This window comes from Colossoma macropomum, unplaced genomic scaffold, assembly GCF_904425465.1.
Source record: "Colossoma macropomum unplaced genomic scaffold, Colossoma_macropomum, whole genome shotgun sequence".
Taxonomy (NCBI): Eukaryota; Metazoa; Chordata; class Actinopteri; order Characiformes; family Serrasalmidae; genus Colossoma; species Colossoma macropomum.
This window is the reverse complement of record NW_023494785.1, coordinates 28,046,873-28,059,733: the sequence shown is the minus strand read 5'-3', so window position 1 is coordinate 28,059,733 and position 12,861 is coordinate 28,046,873. Positions and strand designations below refer to the sequence as shown.

General features: G+C 37.9%; 1 protein-coding gene across 3 annotated transcripts in view; it reads right to left on the bottom strand.

Annotated features, from left to right (window-relative positions):
* Window positions 1–12,861, bottom strand: part of scn5lab (sodium channel, voltage gated, type V-like, alpha b) — a 128,805-nt gene that overhangs the window by 37,410 nt on the left and 78,534 nt on the right. The gene's annotated exons all lie outside the window — the stretch shown is intronic.

Here is a 12,861-nt window from a genome sequence, read left to right as displayed (position 1 = left end):
TAGCATTACCAAGTCAGAAGAAAAAAAAATATGCTAAAGTATGGTCTGCATGCTCTGCTATGATTTGCCCTGAAGTAATAATTTAAAAGTCAGATGTGTCGGGTTGGATTTTGTGGGAGTTTTTCAGACCTCGTCATACGTCTTTACATATTAACATCACCAAACAGGCTCAAAAGGAAGGACTGACTCACTGTTTAGGTCTCAAAAGCAAAGGCAACATTATACTGATGAAGATATGATGACGATAGTATATTATTCACTTGCATAATTATTCACCAAGTTTTTACTGGTTTTCTTTGAATACTCACAAACATCAGATTCATCCACATTGCATGCAGTTACATTAGAGGTCTCCAAATCCCCAAAACCTACATAGTGCAGCTTTAATACCCAAGAAATAGATAAGTGGAATTTTGTATGTGTGAGCACTCTGCACTTTGATCCATTATCTGAAACTCCAGTCCCGGTTTAACTTCATTCATACACATAGCAGTGAGCTGCCTGTGAGCTCACTGCCACATGAGGAAAACACCATATTTTTCATTCTTAATTTTAGTTTAATATTTAGTTGTCACAAGGACTTTTTCACTCCAAGTCACTTTTTACAGACAAAAACAGTGCATGTGATTTTTAGCACGCTGAAAACGTATCAAGTCCAATGCACATTTTGATAGTAAACAGCCATTCTGGATCCATCAAGTAGTAATAGTGATGAATTTAGCATTTTTTAGGCCAGTGTGACTCAGAAGACTCAGACACTGGGTATTAATCCATTCTGGTAAAACTGAAACACTGACTCTCAGAGGAGCTCTACAGCAGTGCTGTGTGTGCTCAGAGCTCTGAACACTAAAAGGAATTAACAGAACAAACTACAGAAGCCACCATGAGCTCTGACTTAAAAGACAGCAGTGCTAGTGTGTAAATGTTTTAAATCTTCACATGGGGTGTGAAGACGCTCAAAGGTTAGCGCCCCCTCTGCTGGAAACAGAAACTGTTCTAGATATACTAAGTATGTGACTATAATACACCCATTGTTTTTAGAGATCAGAAATATTGATATGTATTAATACATTTGTCCCAATTTATTGATTTTTCACTGATGTTCTAGGTTCTCCATTCTTGCCATATAGTACGGCTGTAAATCTCTGTGTTTAAAGCAATATATATAAATATATTATATATATATGAAGCACATAACTCACACTCATGTAGCTTTTGTGTGCATCAGTGAAACAGAAGAAAAAACACCAGCAGTATTTCACCTAGGCACGTACGCTGCAACTAAACGACTGAAGACACACTAAATATACCTCAGGTAAGAACGTGGTTTTGTTGGACTAGTTGGTCTAGGAGGAATAGCTTGGCAGCTGGCTAGCAGGTTACTCTAATAATATTCAGTGTTATGCTTTAGATTTGAGTATTTTTGGAGATTTTACTGCAAAAACTGCCACTTACAGAGTAACATACATTGTTTGTATTTAAAATATTTTCATTCAAATTGCCAACCAGTTTTTCTATGCAACTTAAGCCGTCTTCTCAGGTTTGACTAAACGATTCCTGCTGATGCCGATCCTCCAGGTCTAATAACTAACAAATCCTTGATTAGCTCTTTAGTCTGTTTAATTTAATCCTTGTTGGTGCAACCCACCCTCAGAGTTGGATACAAAACTCAAGCTGTAGATGGAGCAAAGCTGAAGTCCTTGCTGAGGGGGACTGGGTGTACTGTGACAATAGGAATTTCAGGCAGGGCTCTAAGTGGCAGCAGTGGTGCTAGCATTGTTAAACAGCGGGTGGGATGAGGAGCTGGTTTTAAATGTCACATCCAACTTTGACACTCACAGATGGGGGTCAAAAAAAAACATGTTCAGTAGACAACCATGTGTGTAGGTGTGTGTGTGTATGAGCGTACATTTGTGTGTGTGTGTGTGTGTGTGTGTGTGTGTATGGAGGGGGCAGACTTTGATTAGGCAACACAGCAACCGCATCCTCCATCACGGAATGCTGTTGCTTTAGTAATCAAACGATAACTATGCATGCTGTTCCAATTTCCTCTCAGTAATTATGCACAGTTATGAATGAAAGCTACCTACAAGAACCATTAAATCAAACAATGTAAAGCAGGGGATTGCCTGATAGTCCAATTACTGATATGAGAGGTTAATAGCTTCAAGACTTCAGAAATCAGCCCAATCCTCAAAGTCTCTAATGTTAAACGTTCTTCAAATAATACATTTAAATACCGAATACGATTTCAGTTTTAACCCCTTACAGTCCAGGATTATTATTCAGTTATTAAACATAAAGCTGACTATTGAGAAACTATACACGCATTCTGCAATGAAACTTTGCAGAATAAATGAGAATATATGAGAGAGCCCTTAGGGGTTGTAAGGAAAGACATGGTCATGAGCTATGACCTACGACCAATGTAGAGTCAAATGCAAAAGTTTGGGCGCCCCGATCAGACATTTTGTTGAACACACTTCTGCACATTTTAATGCATAATTACTGTTTATTTGCTGAATTTAACAGACTGGAAAAAAATAAAACTTAAAATTTGACTTGTGCAAAAGTTAGGGTATTTATATTAAATTTTTTTCCAATATATTAAACTCAGCCAGTAATAGAAACTGCACACTAAAATAGAAAATCGACCAAACATGTAATTTGACCAGGCTGTGTTAACATACAACTGTGTATGTTCAAAAAAAAAAAAACTAAAAAAAAAAGAAAAACTGAAACAATTTTTTTTCTGGAAAGCAACAATGTTTCATTCCAAAAGGCGCTATATTATACACACATACACATACATACATATATATTTGTAACAAAACAGAACAAAAACAATAGCAGTTCACAAATAATGTGATTAGATTTGATTATAATAAATTTTCTTTAATAAATAGGTGTAAAGCTCACGCCCAACAGAGTACATTATAATAATCAGTTTCAAAGTTTGTAGGAACCTGTAAATGGAGCTGTTAGTGATTTCATGATAAGTGAGAAATCTATACAGCATTGAAAATGAGCTTATAAAGAAGTCTTATATTTGAAAAGCAATAACCAAATCTCCTTAATTAAACAGCTAATAATAATTCAAATAATTTAAATAACTTTATTATTTAAGAACACTTCCATATTTTTTACTTGTCCTAACTCCATGTTGTTTCTAAAATAATTTAATCTGTAAACGAAGCATTGGTTTAAGTTTTGTTGTCTAGTTTATAATATTTTAGTCTATACTGTTAGAGTTATTAGTGATTCTAAACCTTTGAGCGGTGGTGTATATACTACAGGTTGTATCCATTTACAGGATCATTTAAATTCCAGCAAAAGATCTCTGGATCTGTAACACTTTCCTCCTTAATTTATTCAAAAGCAGAAAGAAACACTGTGGAAATCACACGGTCCTCATTCGGGTAAATCTGCTCGTCCATAAGCAGTGTCTTCCCATGTCTTGAAGCCAGAGGCAGAGCGAGGCACTGCGTAACAGACCATATGGCCAAACGAGCTTAATTAAAGTTCTGCTCTCGGTAGAAAGTGGGCGCAGGTGCCCTATCGGGTATCTGAGGGCTGCAGCCGTTGCCATGGCAGCGCATTGTTTCGGTCACCTGCACAAAAGGGGTTCTGTGGTCATGTGGTCTCACGCAATGCTCTCATTGTCTGGCTCCTTTAGTCGCAGGTTATCGGTGCAGCCAGGGGAATGTGCTGCTGGAGGGAGAACAGCACTCATTTCAAAACCAACCTGCATTAAAGAACCCTCCATATCGTTATCCTGTGCTGTCATTCTCTTTCTTCTCATTTAAGATTAGTTCCATCATGCTAATTCACAGCACATACATGTGTGAGGATGAAGACATGCAGAGACGGAAATGTATAATAATGTCACCACTGAAAAAATGCAGTGACTTTGAATTTAGTTCATTTCCATGTGAATACGACGTTACCTCTTTTAATAATGAATGTGTTGGTGTAATATGTCATTTCCCAGAAAGAACAACTGAATGAGAGAGCTCAGGTCAATCTTGAAAACATTTACATTGACAAAAACATTACTAATCATTGTGTACAGAAAAGGTAAAAGACTGCCTTAATGAGCCCAGACCCACAGTGTAGTGTGTTCTTGATAAACAAGGGCATCTTCTGTTTTTCTAGACTTCCTCCAGTGCTGTCCACTAACATACTACTACAGCAACTCTGCAACTTTCGGACAGTTAGGAAACGTATCAAAAGAAAGTAAAAAAAGAGGATATTAGCAGGTGTCCAGAGCTGCTGGCTCTGCTCCCCCCACTCTGCTCCCCAGAGACCCATCTGTCATGGGGGCTGCACAGTGGCTGGACTCCCCCAGCTCGCTGGCCCCTCAAGCCGAGTTTTTCGCTGTCAGTGACAGAAGTAATTAGGAGCCTGCACCCCTATTTTCTGCCCCACTGCTCAGAACTTCCAACACAGATGCTCAAAACTCTGAGGATCAGAGTGAGTCTCTCTGCAGTTTACCTATAGCAGCAAACTAGTGGACACACCTGTTTACCTGACCATACTGCATTTGATTTACTCTAACCAGCAGCAGGGGGACATGCTTTTGCTGTTCTCTACTTACCTAGATATGACATGAACCATTTGTCTAACCAAATGATAAAATCATTTGGGTTATTGTTCAACATTTTTCCATACCAATAACAATATATTGACTTCAATATTGATATTGAACATATTCAATATTGAATATGTTCATAAGGCTACATTACGCCTACATAAACTTGCCATGACAACTGTCCTAAATCTACATAAACATTAATAAAAGCTTGTTTCAATAGGCATCGTCTTTCATTAAGGCTGCTTTTGTCAACCTTGATGTCAAGTTGATATAACGCTTCAGATTTTATTTTTTTCTGAAATTGGCTTGTCGTGGCACTTTTTGGGTGAAATGACAGCACATTATTACTACTGACTCTGTATCTTATTGTATATAAGAGCCACACAAAATGCTCACTTGTTCAACCAGCCTGATGTGGCAAGCAATGTCATGTAAAAAAGTGTAATGACAACATCAGAAAAACATTACCTGACATTATATCAACTTTACATCATATTAACTTCAAATCAAAGTTGGCAAATTCAACCTTTATGACAAATACATGAACAAATTTATGTGTTTATAAATGTTTATGTAGGTCTCTGTCAGTTGTGATAAGGGGCTTATGTAGGTGTTCTGTAACTATATGGACACTACCCTATAGTAAAGTGTTATCAAAATATTCAGTTGAAAGTCATATATGACAAAAGATTGCTGAGTAAACAAAAGAGAACACATGCAGAGTTTAAGAAGCGCTGATATTAATAAAATTCTAATGGAATCATCAGTCTAGATTTTGGAACATGTATGCTTATTGGCTCACCGATGCTGACTTAAGATTTGAAATTTGGTATTGAAAGACAGAATCTCTTGATACTCTGTGGTATTGAAGTAATTTGATTGATTCCATAAATTGAATTGAATTAAATTTGAATATGCTGCTTTGTTCATAATGCATCACTGTATGTTGGTATTAGCATTAGTCCTGGGGGTAGAGGTGGCCAATATGACAATGGTTTATTGATATCATAATAAATTACATCATGCTGTGAGTACATCATGGACATCATCAGTATTTCTAGAAAACTGAACAGCTGCATGCGTCATAAGTAAGACCAATTTTGACCAATTATGCAGAGCCTTTAAACAACAACCAAATAATGATATTTACAGTTTTAGTTACAGTCATAGCCTTTTTTACTGCCTGTTCAAACTAGAATTTGAAAAATTCAGAGTGTAATTTTGCTTTTTTTTGCAGAATATTGACAATTCCTTCTGCAAAAAAAGCAGCAGCCTTTTGCCTTACAAAGGGCCATAAACCTGTGGCAATATCAGGTTCAGCTCAGCTTTTTCAACGCTTGCCAAATTAACCTGAATATCTTTATGTTCCAGACAGTGTGTAAAGCATTTCACATCTTGTTTGCTGAATTATATTCTGTTCATTTCTGGCTATTTCCAGTTTGTTTAGCTGTTCCGTCATCATGACTGAAAAGCTTGTTTAAGGGCACCAATGAGTTGGGAATCTGATGTAGACCGGCTGCTATAAGTTATGTAATTTTCTGTTTCTGTATGTGCTAAAGTAGACATTTAGTAATGGGTAGCTGCAGCATAAAGGGAGTCATGACTTAGCAACTTGTGCTCAGCGGAATGATACAGTAATAACATGCTGATACAGTAAAAATCAGTAATAACGCGCTGTTATTACAAAAAACACAGGTAGAACACTTCTCTACCAATCCATCAGAATTTAGATGTTGTAACTGCTGTAATTTGCTATATTGCTCACCATTAGTTGGGAAAATTCTATTAAACATTACATGGCTTTGTTTTTTATTTAACTATAACTAAATTGTAATTGCAGGGATTAAGTGCAAGAAGGTAAACAGCATATTCCCCACTATCTGTGACACTGATCCAGATCTTTACATGAACACCTTCATTCAAGTGTTTCCCACATTGTCTACTGACATCAATGTCATTTGAAGATGTGCACACACACACAAGCAGAGTCTCTATGTGGCAATCTGGTGCTTCAGTTACACTTCCTTTGTGGATCACAGTTTCCAGTCCAGTGTTAAGTTCACTTCATTATGCTGTAAAGGGTAAATTATTTGTAGGCCTCTTGCTGACTCCTCAGTTACTGATGTGCTCTTGACCAGACATTCAGAGGTTACTGCAGTCTGGAGAGGTGACACCAGGTAAAAGGTTCAAACGTAAATGACTTGCACAAGATCCTCTTACTTCTTACTTACAGCAAGATACACAGTACACCTAGCATGACTGGCTTCAATTACATCCAAAACCTGTCACTTCAGCACTGATATTAATTCACTTGCCATTTTTACAGGCATATATTTTTTTAAATATTCCATTCTGGTGACTTTTTTTCTGAAGCATGCCTTATTTTGCGTAAGATAATCACTGCTTCTTCCTCCAGAGTGCACACACTAAACCGAGTGAGAGGGAGTACAACTGGGAGTCAGGTTCAGATCTAAGCCGTGCTATTTTCTGTTTGTGGCGCCCCAGTGGTCGCAGTGGGCCAACAGTAGAGTCCTTCCCTTCCCTGGCACTGAGTACAGTATACCACTCGGTTAAGGGTCCACATTGCGGAAATGAACGTAGTGTTCTCCTCTAAGAATAATGACGTACTCAGTTAATGTACCGGTTATGTGACCTAATGCTTAGAAAAAAACATCAGGCCATGTTTTGCCAGATGGTAGTGCTGTGCAGTAAGGAAGAGGTATAACAGTATATGGCTGTAGCTAAAATTTGGGAGAAAATAAATTAGTTTAAATACTGGTTAAAAACTTGTTCACAGTAATTTTATGACAGACATTTAAAATGTAGAAGGACGTACAAAGTAATACAAATGTATGTTTATTATATACAATGTTGTGCAAAAGTCTTAGGCATCTGAGGAAAATACATATTTATCTGGGCAGTAAATGTGAATTGTTTTAAACAGTAACATTAGAATAAATTAGGGGTGCAACGATATGTACATTTTATGATAGGATAGGCATTGCTGTTTTTGGATCATGACACAATACATTTTACAATACAATATAGAATTTAAAAAGAAATGATAACTTTCACATTTATTTATTTTTTCTGATTTCTTCCCTAAAAAGACAACAGTGCTTGTTGAAGGAATAACTGAGAAATTTCTTAGAAAACATAAAAATGTATAAAAAATAATATAAACAAAAGTGCAAGATGTATATTATATGTTCCACATGTGCATCTGACTGCGAAATTCAGGACCAAGTAGCTATCAGCGGCCATAAACATGCCTGTGGAGTTAATTGTTTCGCATGTTCATAATTGGCACTAGGTAGCTGCTTGAATCCTGTGAGGAGAAGTATTTGCTGCGGCCTATGTTTTCTCCTTGCTGTGGTAAAAGACATTTGTACAGAGCCCCTAAGATGACATAGTAATTTATTTTTAATAAGGTATAGCCATTAATTAATATACTGAGGTCACAAATTACTACCTTAAGGCCACAATTTACTATATTGAGGCCACAAAAGAAAATACTGAGAAAATGAAGTTATGAGAAACTCTATAGTATGGCCTCTCTAGTAATTTGTGGCCTTAATATATTAATTTGTGGCCACGCCTTACTAAAAAATAATCACTATGTCACCTTAGGGGCTCCGTACATTTCGGGGATGTCTTCACAGATGAGTTAGCATACTTGAGGTATCAACACAGGCATCTATCTGACAGGTAAGGTACCATTGCTGTCATTGAAGGCCCACCTTACCTTCGATCTGATTGGTCAGCACAGAAAAAAATGCTCATGACACGACTAACAGCGTTTTCGGCTTAGGCCACCCAGAGCACTCCGCACAAAAGACAGGCCACATAAAACAAGGGGCATCCATTGTATAAAAATAGTGTGCAAAATGCATCTTTCTCACTAAAATGATAAAAAAGCTTCTCTCTGCAGTGTGACCACCATGACTTTTGCACTGTACTGTATATGATGTCTGGACGATAGGCTGATGTAATTGAAGTATGATGATGACAATGATTCAGAAGTTATATAATCAATAATCTTGACTTTTTAATAAGAAAATATCATTCAAATTATTTTAGATATCACAAAGCATACTCTATATATAGCTCAATAAATGGAATTTCATACAATTTATATACAGTTTTTAATTCAAACCAGCCAGTATTGTATGGTGTATTTGTTTGGTGAACCATTCAACACTGATTATTTTTTTTTGGTGCCCAAAATTAATAGTGTGTTTTACTTTTATGTCCTTATTTGACAGCTTTTCCCATACTAAGATGTGAAAATGGGCCTAAACACTGTGTCACAAACCCTGAGTCAAGCAAACTAGTCATCCTACAGCAGCTGATTGGCAGTGCTATCCTCTGCACGTCCGCAGTAATGACAGCTGATGGCCCAGAGGCTGAACTGCTCAATAAAGCCACACAGGGAGAGTTCACAGGCAACAGTCACTAGCCTCCTCAGGACACTGGCTGACATCGCACACTGCTGCTGCCTGCTGAATAACACACCATTGCATCACCATATTATATAACTTGGAGAAAAAAACGAAAACTGTGCTATTGGGTCAATAATATCGCATACCGGATATTGTGACATGAAGATATACAAACACACTCACTGTTTGGGCTTTCACTAAATTTTCCTAACTGTTATTAAGACTCTTTTTGTTCAGTGAAGTAAAAGTCATCCAGGGTAAGTCCATTTCAACTGTGCTTTCTATGTTTCATGGTGTATAGGTCAGGTCTGGGCGTGCAGGCAATGGCAACCGATAAGCTCATTCTGATCCAGCTGACCTACAAGTCCATTGGCTTCAAAATGGCCACACAATCAATGTATTTATTTTCCCTCAACAAAGATTAGCCTGGCAGTCTAGAACCTCCCAACACCGGGCAGTCATGGTCAGTACTGATCTCTTATACAAGATTATTCTGAATGCTGAAGAATTGGCATTTTGAAGACAGGATTTATATTTCAAACATTTCATTGAGCACCTAACACAATCCTTCATCTCCTGAATGGTACTGTATATGATAAGGAAAAAAAACATTCTTAACGTACTTCATTTCTGTTGGTCAAATTGTCATGAAATATTCACAATGTAAATGTGAAGGGCAACTGGAAATGTAAATAAAATAAATGAAAGCTGGGTTACGAGGTTTTGAAATGTGACTATGGGCCCTATTTTGTGTTTCTAGTGCAAGTGGAAGTGAAAAATAAGGCACATATATTTTCAGTATTTTCGTGACTGGCAGTGCAGTTTCTTACTTACGATAGTACAGAATTCAGTTGATGTGTGCAGGCCTGCCGTCAGGTGGTCATTGTGTGGGGCAGTGCCCGACCAACTAATCATCATGCCCCACTAAACAGTCTGTTTTGTACTTCTATAATGACAAGCGGCAAAAAAAGAATCATAATTAAACTGCACTGTCCCATTTGCACCAAGTATGAAACAATTCACATAGAAGGTTTTGCATGCATCACTTTGTATTGGCTACATTTTAGCGATGCATTTTATGGTGCAGGAAGATAAGTGCGCAGACAGATTTCCTGGATTCTCTCCTAAATGTACAAAGACCACATCTGTACACATCTGTACCAGTACAGTGCAGATTTTAAACTCAAATGTTCTTTGTAATCATGTAATCAATCAGTCAAGACATATTTGGGGTCAGAATTCTTTTCTTTAGCTTTGCACTGGAGCTACAGGGCTAATGTAGCTAACAACACACTTGCCTCAAATGACATTTCAGCCAAACCATGCCTTTTAACCTCTGGGAATACAGTCTTTCTCCTCTTCCGACAACAACAAGGAGTAAGGAGTGCCCTCTTTCCGGCAAAGCCAAGGCCCTTATGGGGAATAAATCATGGCCTGGCCACCAGCGTGGCATTTCAATATGTGAGATGGCTCCCCTCCTCCCCTCCTTTTCATCCACTGGCCTTGGACCCCCAGCAGCAGCATCACTGTATTAGACATCAGAGGGTTTGCCTTCAGTCCTTTGGTTTATCAGGATAAAAAGTGTGATATATTTCATTCATTTCAGCTGGAAAAAATTGCTCCAATTTGATTCCACCTGAGCCCACCCCATTTACCTAATTGTGCCAGTTAGCTGCTTGATTTGATGCAGCTTTTGCACTCGTTGAGTTACACACAACCTGAAGAGATCTATTAGGCCTACAGCATTACAGTGTAGCCCTACCATAGGCAGAGCTAGATAAGGACAAGAACACAGTGAATCAGACCGAGAAGAATATCCCCTGTGATTATAGTGTCTATATGTGAATGATGGCCCTACTTGGCAGCATAGGGATTAAAGCCGAGTGGAACTAGTGCAGTGCAGCCACATGTGGTGGGCTGGCTGATTTGCTGGCGCACAGAGGCGGGGGTGGAGGCCGAACCACTGCAGCAGTGGCCAGATGGGGGAGGTCATCTGGGGATGGAGAGCCAAACAGACAAATTAGGTATGTTCAAAACGCCAGGGGGGCGTGACGAAGCAGAGAGGGCCTGAACGAGTGAGACATTATTTAGCCACAGTCATTTCCTCAGAGACCCCCGTCTCTCTCTCTCTTTCTCTCTCTTTCCATCTCTCTCACTCACTCACTCTCTCTCAGTCACCTGAGCTGAATCATCTTGTATGAAATAAACAGGCTAGAACAGGTTTGAACAGGTATGAAAGTGGCTGAATTGATGCAAGTGACCTACAGCAACTCTGGTGAATTTTGAATGATCTATTCCTTTTCTCTCAAACATATTATTTTCTCTCTCACACAAAGTGCTTGGAAGCACAACAAGGAAACTTCTTAACAGCATTTAGTTGTAATTGTAGTAAATTTTACTTGGACTTGTAACGATCCTGTTGGGACTAGTGTGCATATGAATGCACTAAACATGTTTACCTTTCAATGCCAGCAATTATCATTCTTTATGCTACCTTTCTTTCTACATCACACAGCTCAACCATCCAGTTAAATACTAAGTTTATCTTATGGATATTGTGGATTTTTTTTATTTCCAATAAAATATGGTAAGTGTATAAGGTGGAATTATGGTGCCTGATTTAAATAAAATAAACTGCAGCTGACAAAATGAATGTCAAGACATTTTGATTCTCTTTGACTCACTAAAAGGGGAATTCCACCTATTTTTTAAAATTTCTGCATAATTCACACATGAATATGTAAACAGTCATTCAGTGTGCTTTGATGTGAAACGCTCGGTTCTACAAAAACTTACAGAGTCAGAACTGTTGATAGTGGTGGTGATGGAAACCAGACATCTGAAGAGTTTTAATGCCTCTAAAAGCTCCCTCACAGAAAGCTATTATGTGAAATGGTTACAAATACGCTACCTGATGCTGGAGACATTGTTTTATGTTTTTATTGTTTTAACATAAGCTTTTGGCCATCAGCACAGCACACTGTAAGGCAAAATACTCCCCAAAGAAAACTTATATGAGATTTACAACTAATTCACCAATATAAACACTACACATAAACACTCAGAAGACATGTGAAGTCTCATGTATTATTTTGGATAACAAATAAAATGCTTTATGTGTGTTGTAGACAAGACAACCCCTGGTTCCTATCATAACCACTGTAAAGAAATCTGAGTCAGTATGTTTCTTCTCAGTACACCACTTCACATCAAACCGCTCTGAATGACTTTACATTCCAAACATTGAATTACACAGACGCTTTTTAAATATCAGTGGAATTCCTCTCTAAGTTATATTAAAAAGAAGCAAATGTCCTGCACAGCATCTGAGTTATCTTCCGTCTTAGACCCCTTGCAAGTTCACATCCCAGCAAAAGAGCAACTACTTACAGTTACTACTTACATACAAAACTGCTTACTTAAAATAACTGCTTAAGTCTTCTAGCTCCAGGGACTGCTTGGGGGGTGCTTGAGTGGAACTATGAGATAACGTGTGTAGGCTTATTGGGAGTGACTTTCTAAGTGCATCAGTAACTTTTTCTGTGTTCTTTTCAGCTAGAGTAGTTGAAATTCACTTCTTATTTACAGTGTGTAATGGTTTTACCTTTGACATGTACAAAAGTCCTATGATATGCTGTATGTGAAAGCATAAACAGTGTTTTTTTTTAAATCACATGCAAAATGCATTTATGTAAGTGGTTTTTAGTTTGAAAGTTCTTCATGGCAACCATGCTTCATTATAAATTGACCCTGCAGTCTTTTGTATACAACTTCAAAACTGAGTCATTAAAATGAAATTTCTTTCTTTTTCCTTCAAGTGTTATT